Raw genomic sequence first — 7,788 nt, forward strand, 5'->3', positions numbered from 1 at the left:
AGGAGATGTTTATTTAAATGCACTCTTACTGGTCATTTATATTCTATTGCATTACATTAGGCTGGAAGATCCATCTGTTATTAAGCTTGCCCGAGACTCCTCATTAAATAAAATTGTAACAGGAGGTACAATGCAGATTTTTTTTCATGCCAATTATCTGCCCCAAGAAAGATATCCAACTATTTTAGTTACCTGTAACAGTGAAAATAGAAAAAATACAGGTGATTTCTTGTGAAATAAATGTTCCCTATATTACCTTTGAACACGTGAGGGGAAAACCTATGCATTTGTCAAGTTTCAGATGTGAAAATGAGATTGATTTTCTTGCTCTTGTCTCAGACCTCACATTTGCACTGGACTACTCCAAGTAAGGGGCAAATATCATGGTAACTATTTTAGTTGTACAAAAATTACTCGTGTCAGGATATGTCCACAACACAGTATGTGTTTACACTGGGGGAGTGCTTCTGCATTTTAGAAGCTTCTGCATTTTCAGTGCTTCTGAAATGCATCCCCCTGTCATCCCCACTGACCATGCTATGGTCCACACAACGGAGTTGTCTCAGGGGCACCAGCTGGATCCCCTGATGATGAAGCTAAACCAAAAGATGGGCCCTGGAGACACACCTATGTGCAAATGGGATGAGACTAGAGCAAGACCGAAGTGACCCCTGCCAGTAAATGTCAAATTTTCAGCACCTCTTCTGCCTTTCACAATCTGCTCCTCATGCACTGCACCACTTGCTGAAGTGTCCATGGCATAAATCAGTGTTCATTGTCCAAGCTCACCTGCTCTCCATGGAGATGTCCGAATACCTCCTGGATAACTCACTTAGAAAAATCACTTCTTTGCAGCTCGGGTCAGAAGAAATCACTCCACCCCTGGGCATGCATCTGTCTGTCTTTCTATCTATCTGTTTACCAATGAACCTATCATCCAGGACCATACCAACCTACCATCTAAGACCATGCCTATGGAGGCAGCTTAACCTGCTTTCAGACTCCAAAAAAAGCACTTTTGCACATTATTTATCTGCAAGTAAACTCTCTGTTCTGAAAAGTGGAGTCACAGCTCCCAAGTCCAGGCCCTCTTGCATCCCGAGACTGCACAGAAACCTGCTCCTGGCATGGCACAGCATGTTGTGTAGGCATAAAAGTAGCCAGAACTCGGGACTTGAGCAGAAACACTTCCTAATGATGCTGTGTGCACTGGAAAGTAATTTCTGGAACCCAAACTATGTAAATAAAGTCTTCGTGTGACCTCTTTCTCCCCTCTCAGTTCCCAACCTTATAAATAACTCTTACTTCCACCTTCAGATTTTTTCCAGAGCTCTGCTGAGGCTTTTGGTCTGCCTATTTTTAGCTTTGCATTTATTGACAGTGGTTTCCTCCTTGTCTGCCTATTCAGGCTGCAGCCTAGAGAATGCAGAGGTTATTCTCTTTCCCCAAATTGGCTTTCCATGGACAGATCTGTAAAGTTTCTGAAGACAAAAAGAGAGGTCACCGTTTCTTTCCTTCACACCTGGCATACACTTCCTCTGTGAGCCACCACGGGACTCACAGACTGGCTGCCTCCAAAAACTTCCCGAGACATGAGAACATGCTCCTTGATACCCAGGTACAACCAGTCCTCTCTGGGGAAGGCAGCAAGGAAGACGTTAATGCGCATAACGAGGAGTAGGAGGGCAGGATGTATTTGAGATAACTCCAGTCGAAAAAAAAAAAAAAAGATATTATCACTAATGGCTGAAAATGTGTAGGAAAACTGCTAGAATAATAGCAGGTATTTTTTCTTGTTTCTCAGCAGACAGAATCAAATAACTAACTTCATACTATGCATGTTAACTAGGTATAAATTGCTGTTAGTTGGGCAAATTTCTTGCTGTGTGGTTGGAGGTAGTGCGTGATAGCCCGCGTGGGATCATGCAGGTTTAGCGTGCTTTAAAAGTGCAAAGGGTATATTCACACAGCTAACAGAGCCTGAGAAAAGACACAGACAGAACCCATAAAATGTGTCTTTTTCTGAATACCATTAATCAAAAGGAGGTTAAAAACCCCAAGGAGTCTTAGCAGCAGATTTTTTTTTATGGCGGTAGTTCTTCCGTGTGGGGTAATAATGCAGAAAAAATGGAAAATGATGATAGCATCAATTTAAGCCATAAAAAAAAAAAAAAAGATAATTGTTTGATGAACCTACTCATTTATATGAACTGTTCTGTTTGCTCGGTGCTTTGCTTCAGGCACAAAAGTTTAGACAAATCCAACACGAGGGCTAAAACGACAGAAGTTGTAAATTGTTGTAAAAATTGATTTTACAGAGGTACGTGCTGTAAGGCCCGATTTTCAGAGACATGCTTAAAGTAGGACACATGATTAAAGAACTTGCTGAATCAGAGACTTTGTGCACAAAAGACCAGTTATGCAGCTAACTGGCTGTGCAAATAGGCAGCGTGGTTTCCTTATGCAGTTGTAACTGCATACAGAAAAGCTACTTGTTCATCGCTGCTACAACTTGCATGAGCACTAATTGGGAAAATATGGTGTTTAGTATGGCCGTAGATGCACGGATTTTCCACTGTGAGTTGGATTTTGGCTTCCACCTTTTCTCTACCAGTAAGATCTGCTTTGAAAAGCCAGCAGGACAGTTGCAGTCTGTGGTAGATTGATCCTCCAAGACTTGAAGTGACTCAGACACTTGATCTGAGGAGTAATTGATAGCAGCAGAAGGTAGCTATCCAGTCCTTGGACCTGGATATGGTGAGGACGATGGTGATAGCACAGCTCGTGGGTGTGCTCCATGGCTGTGTCTTACCAACAGCGGAGCACCAGGATGGGTTTTGTCCCAGGGCCTGGTGGAGAACGTGCTCCAGCCTCTCTCAGCTCCCTGTTTTGTTTCTTTTCTAATCCTCAGTTTCTTGTTCCAGTCTCTCAACCTTTCCAGCCTTTGCTATATGCCAGCTTGTGAGCTCTTTACCCTTCGCCTGGCCTCTCCTCCCAGTCCTTGGTGCGGTCTCTGCACCACCCCAGCCTGCAGGGCCGCTGGCCTTGCTCCAGTCACAGCCTCTGTTCTTCTGGAAGGTCTCTGCCTCCTCCCCTTGAGAAGCTCCTTGGTGGCACCTTAGCCACCTTCTCACGCACAGATGGGACTCTGACAGTAAATGGATTAATACGATGAGTGACACAGAAGGAACACGAGGAAAGGAACAGACCTACCTCTGAAAACAACTTGGATGGTGTATGGTCAATGGGGTGTTGGGCTATGCATTGAGCAGGATGAAAAACCACACGCTGGGCAGCTGTTCACTTGGTGGGCACCATCCTTTCTGTGCTAGCAAAGAGGCAAGGCTGGGTGACTGGTGTGGGGATGGGGTATTGACAGTGGCTGGAGGATGTCACAGCGATCTGACTTTGGGGCCGTTTAAAGGATGAAGTTAGAAATCAAGTCAGCAGGGAGAGGTCGTGCCCATGTAACCTAAGACGGGAGGTGTGAATACTCCTTCGTAAGTGATCACACAGTCAATGAAGAGATTTCAGAGTCCACTTTCCTACGGGCTCTTCCTGGGTGTACCCCACTTTGCAACTCCATGTTCCTGTAGCATGGTTTTGTGTGTGCATGCACAGCATTGTATAGATTCAAAGCAACAGCTCCTACCACACCCTCGAATGAATAGCTTGGACAGACGATAAGGCAGATGTGTAAGACATTTGCGGTATGAAATGCTACTGAATAAGCAAGCAGCTGTATACTGATCTGGCTTCATTTTCCAGATGGTCACAGCAAGCAGCATCCTGCAGAGAGCATTATAATGGTCAAGTCCTGAGCTGACAAAGGCTGAGTAAGTGTAATAATATCTGTGACTTGAAAGAAAGGATTGTACAATTCCTGCCAAGAACAGATGGCAAGATAGTGTTCTTAGCCACAACTGATACCGACCTACTAGCAGGAACCACAGATCTTTATTGCAAACATATCTTATGACAATTGATGCAATCCCTTAATCAAAGAGCCTTGACTGTTCCTCTGGTTAATTCCCTCATCCAATTGACATTACCAGGCAGTGTCTGGTATAAGGCTTAGCCACATAAGCAGCTCCTAGATTCCTATCTCTTGAGGATGCTGGCTCGTATCGTGCATTACATCAGCCCGGTCAGATTAGATAGAGAAAGGTGCTTTATTCAGACTCCCTATCAGAACTGCCTCACGTAGAAGCTGTGATCCTAAAGGATAAAAGGACTGATGAGTGATCCAGATCCCAGACCTCATGGCATCAAGAGACGTTCTTGGGGCACATAAATCAGGCAGATCCTCTTCTGAAAGTCCCTAACAGGGCCACAGCGCCTACTTGTCTCATACATCTCAACACAATCCGTGGCTAAGACTTTCCATGAGGGTCCCCCTGGGAAAACCACGTGAGTCCAACGTCTTGATGAGCTCAGAGTAGGCACTCAACCAGTGTTGCAGGTCAGGTGGTGAAGGGCAACTTGATCAGCTCTTACAAACTGCTTCCATCCATGGACTCGTGCCCTTCATCCAGGCAAGGGAAACTATTTCAGCAGCCATTAGCCAGCTGGAGCAAAGTTGCCTCCTAATTAGCCTTCACTTCAGTCTGAGCTGTACCTTTAAATACATGATAATATATAACAATTAAAAATATTCTTTAATATGAATGTTAAAAGGTACTGGTTAGAACACGCTAAGTAATGCATTTTAGAATAATACCTTTTGTCTTAAACTAAACAAGTACTCCGTAGCCGTAAGGAAACCACCCCCAGTGCTTCATTCTCCATTCATTCTAGCTTTCCGTTTGGCTATATGTGCACTCTCCTTTCTTTTCCCACGAGATCTTCCATATTTATACTTGCTTTGGGAAGCTGTTGCCCTCCAGCCTACCATACGTAATACCCAGCCTGTGAAATCGTGTTTGCCCTTGACCATTCACCCTGAAGCCAGCAAAGAAAGATGTGAAAGGTGAGGAGGGAAGGGAAGAAGGAATGTCTTTTAAAGAGATGCACCAGTGCAGCTTTAAAAGCCAACCTCTACCTGCTGTTTCCAAGTCCACGAGATAGGACATGCACTTTGAAATGGGGATGGGAAAAACAGTCCTCCCCAAAGGGAAAGAAGGATCCCCATTCAGAGGGAATGCCAGGCTGTCCCAGTCTGAACCTACCCCTAAAAATATGCTTCAGCCAACCTCCGAGCATCCTCCCAGAACCCAGAACATGCTGGAGAGATGCTGGTGGCCCCAGGGAGAGCCCAGGGCTGCTGTCTGCTCTGGGGTCCAGCTCTCCATGCCCAGAGCAATGCCAGGCTGGGGGTGTAACTCCTTCATGCTGTGCCTGTCTGAAGGACACCATCAAACTGACCCACTCAGCAAAGCAATCTTTTATGGCATCAAGGAACACGCATTCATTTCCAAACCCCACAAATTTAAAAGCAAAAGCCGCATCCGAAATGCCAATTGCACTTTTAAGAGGGATGGCTGCTCCTCTTCCATCTGTGTTGCTTTTTGTCTTTTCTGCCATGCATTTATACAAACAGTCAGGGCTGGGGGGGATGGGGGGGAGGGGGTCATCATTGCTATTGTTTTCTTTTCAGATTAAAACCTTATCCTTGCAGATCAGGCAAAACATCGGCTCAAACACTCTCGGCGCCATCGGACTCCAAATCCGCCTCTGAGGCTGCGGACAGGGCATTCGCCTTCCCGTTTCTGTGGCTCAGCGGAGGCTTGGGTTCCCAAAAACCCCAGTGCCTCTCTTTGATCGCCTGCTCTCTGCTTTATTAAGATGCACAGACAATACTGCTGCAAACACCAGTGGGGATAGAAAGAGCCTGCACATACCAGCTGAAAAATAACAAAGTGACATTCACTCAGAAAATGAAACATAATACAACTGGGGAAAAAGCAGCTGAAACGCAGATGTTCAAGGGGACGAGAAACCTAGAAAGTCAGAGCTCTGGAGGAGAGCTGGGGGTGACAGGAAGCGAAGGATGCACCAAAAGGAAACGCTGCAGATGGTTTTGGCCCGGTGTTACGTGTCCCCCTGCAGAGACAGGGTGGTGGTGGTGGTACACGCTGGAGCTTCTTGCTCCTGCACGATGCCAAGACCATAAAGTTGGGTGAGGCTTCTCCATGCTGGAGCCAAGCTGCAGTCTGCTTCCCCTGGGGCTCTTCTGGATTACACACCTTCACTCCAGCAATCCAAGCACGTCTCTTTTATCCTTCTCAAAGGGTGCAAAGAGAGCTTAACTGGTCAAAAATGGTCAGGGAAAGACGTCTTCCTCTGTCACCTGCTTCTCTCTCCTACCCACGAAACCCAGACCGTGTGCGTAGGGCCTGCAGAGCTCTTACACGCTCCCTGGGGATAATTTATCACACCCAAATCTTCTGGTGAAATAAGGCTGCTGCTGAACCCTTATGACAGCTGCAGGAGTTAGAAAACATCAATGAATCCTAGCCTCAAGAAACTGCTTTGCTTTCTTCTGTGCAGCTGAGGCGCACGCAGAGGGTAAGGAGCCTCATTTCCCAGGCCTACTTTAGCTCATTGCACAAGAGTATGCTTGAGACATAATAGGAAAAAAATGAAAAGCAGTACTAAAAGGTAAGTGAAATGCACACTCCGTCTCTCTCTTGCACCCGGAATGCAATATAAAACGAAGAAGAGATTTTACACAGATCTTCTTTTAATTTCTCTTTGCTGGAAGCTCAGCCTCCTTTTCCTTGGACTGTCCTTGCAGGTTCCCTCTGTTCATAGCTAAGGATCTCATGTGACACAAGGCACTCCCTGTGCCCACATGTCTGGATGTCTTCCCTAACATCTTTAACTTGCAAGGGCTTTACAACAGCTCCGCTTACAGCCCTTCGTCTACATCTTTTGGAGCATTTCCCCATCCTGCTGCTGGTGTCCCTACAGCTGTGTGCCCATGCAGAGGGCTCTTGCTCATTTCAGAGAAGTTTTTGAATTGTTTCCCATCCTCATCTACTTCTAAAAGCAGAATGAGAAGTGTTATGTATAAATATGGTTTAAGGATGTTGGTGTAACTACCTTTGATCTCATCTTTTTTCATACTTTTCCAGAGGAGCCCGGATAATGTTTTCTGGTGGGTGTTTGCTGAGACTGTCAATTTTTTCGTTGCGTGGTTCTGTTTTCTGGATAAAGGCAAGAGAGATCCGTGATTTTCCCAAACTATTTTGATTTGCAGACATCTATCCAGGAGAGGTAGCAGCGCTGAAATAAAGAATTCAAGCCTACTAAGGGCTTGCTAGCCTTTGCTGCTTTCCATGAACTCTTTCAAAGCCATTCCCATGTCCAGGAAAGCACTGGGCTTGACTCTGTTTTGAAAAAAATATATATATATATCTGAAGACAGCTCCATGTTAATAAATGTCCAGGCCCAAGACGTTTGAAGGAACAATGTCTTCTTTCAGATTCCCACCATGGTGATCTCGCGTCCGGCTGTGCGGGGGTCTGAGCATCGCATGGCCCAGATTCCTTCCCTGACTTGCAATTGTTCTGCTGTGTGACCTATCTCCGTCATCGCTCCCCATAGCCCTGATTGCTGTCGCCCTCAAGTCCTGGGAAAGGCACTTAACCTCCCCGAGGTTCAGTTGTGACCTCTTTAAAAGAAATTGCTCCAGAGCCTCACGCGAGGAGCCCTCTGAAAGCTGGGAATGAGCTGCTTTTGCTCGTTAGCGGGAGCTGGAAGGAGTTAAAAGGGGAGCAAGGAACAGCAGATGACCCTGATAATGCTTTCTGAAGTCTGAATTGGGCCAGGCTGCGGTGTCCCGC

Source organism: Cygnus atratus, chromosome 1 (genome assembly GCF_013377495.2).
Source record: "Cygnus atratus isolate AKBS03 ecotype Queensland, Australia chromosome 1, CAtr_DNAZoo_HiC_assembly, whole genome shotgun sequence".
In the NCBI taxonomy this organism is placed as follows: domain Eukaryota; kingdom Metazoa; phylum Chordata; class Aves; order Anseriformes; family Anatidae; genus Cygnus; species Cygnus atratus.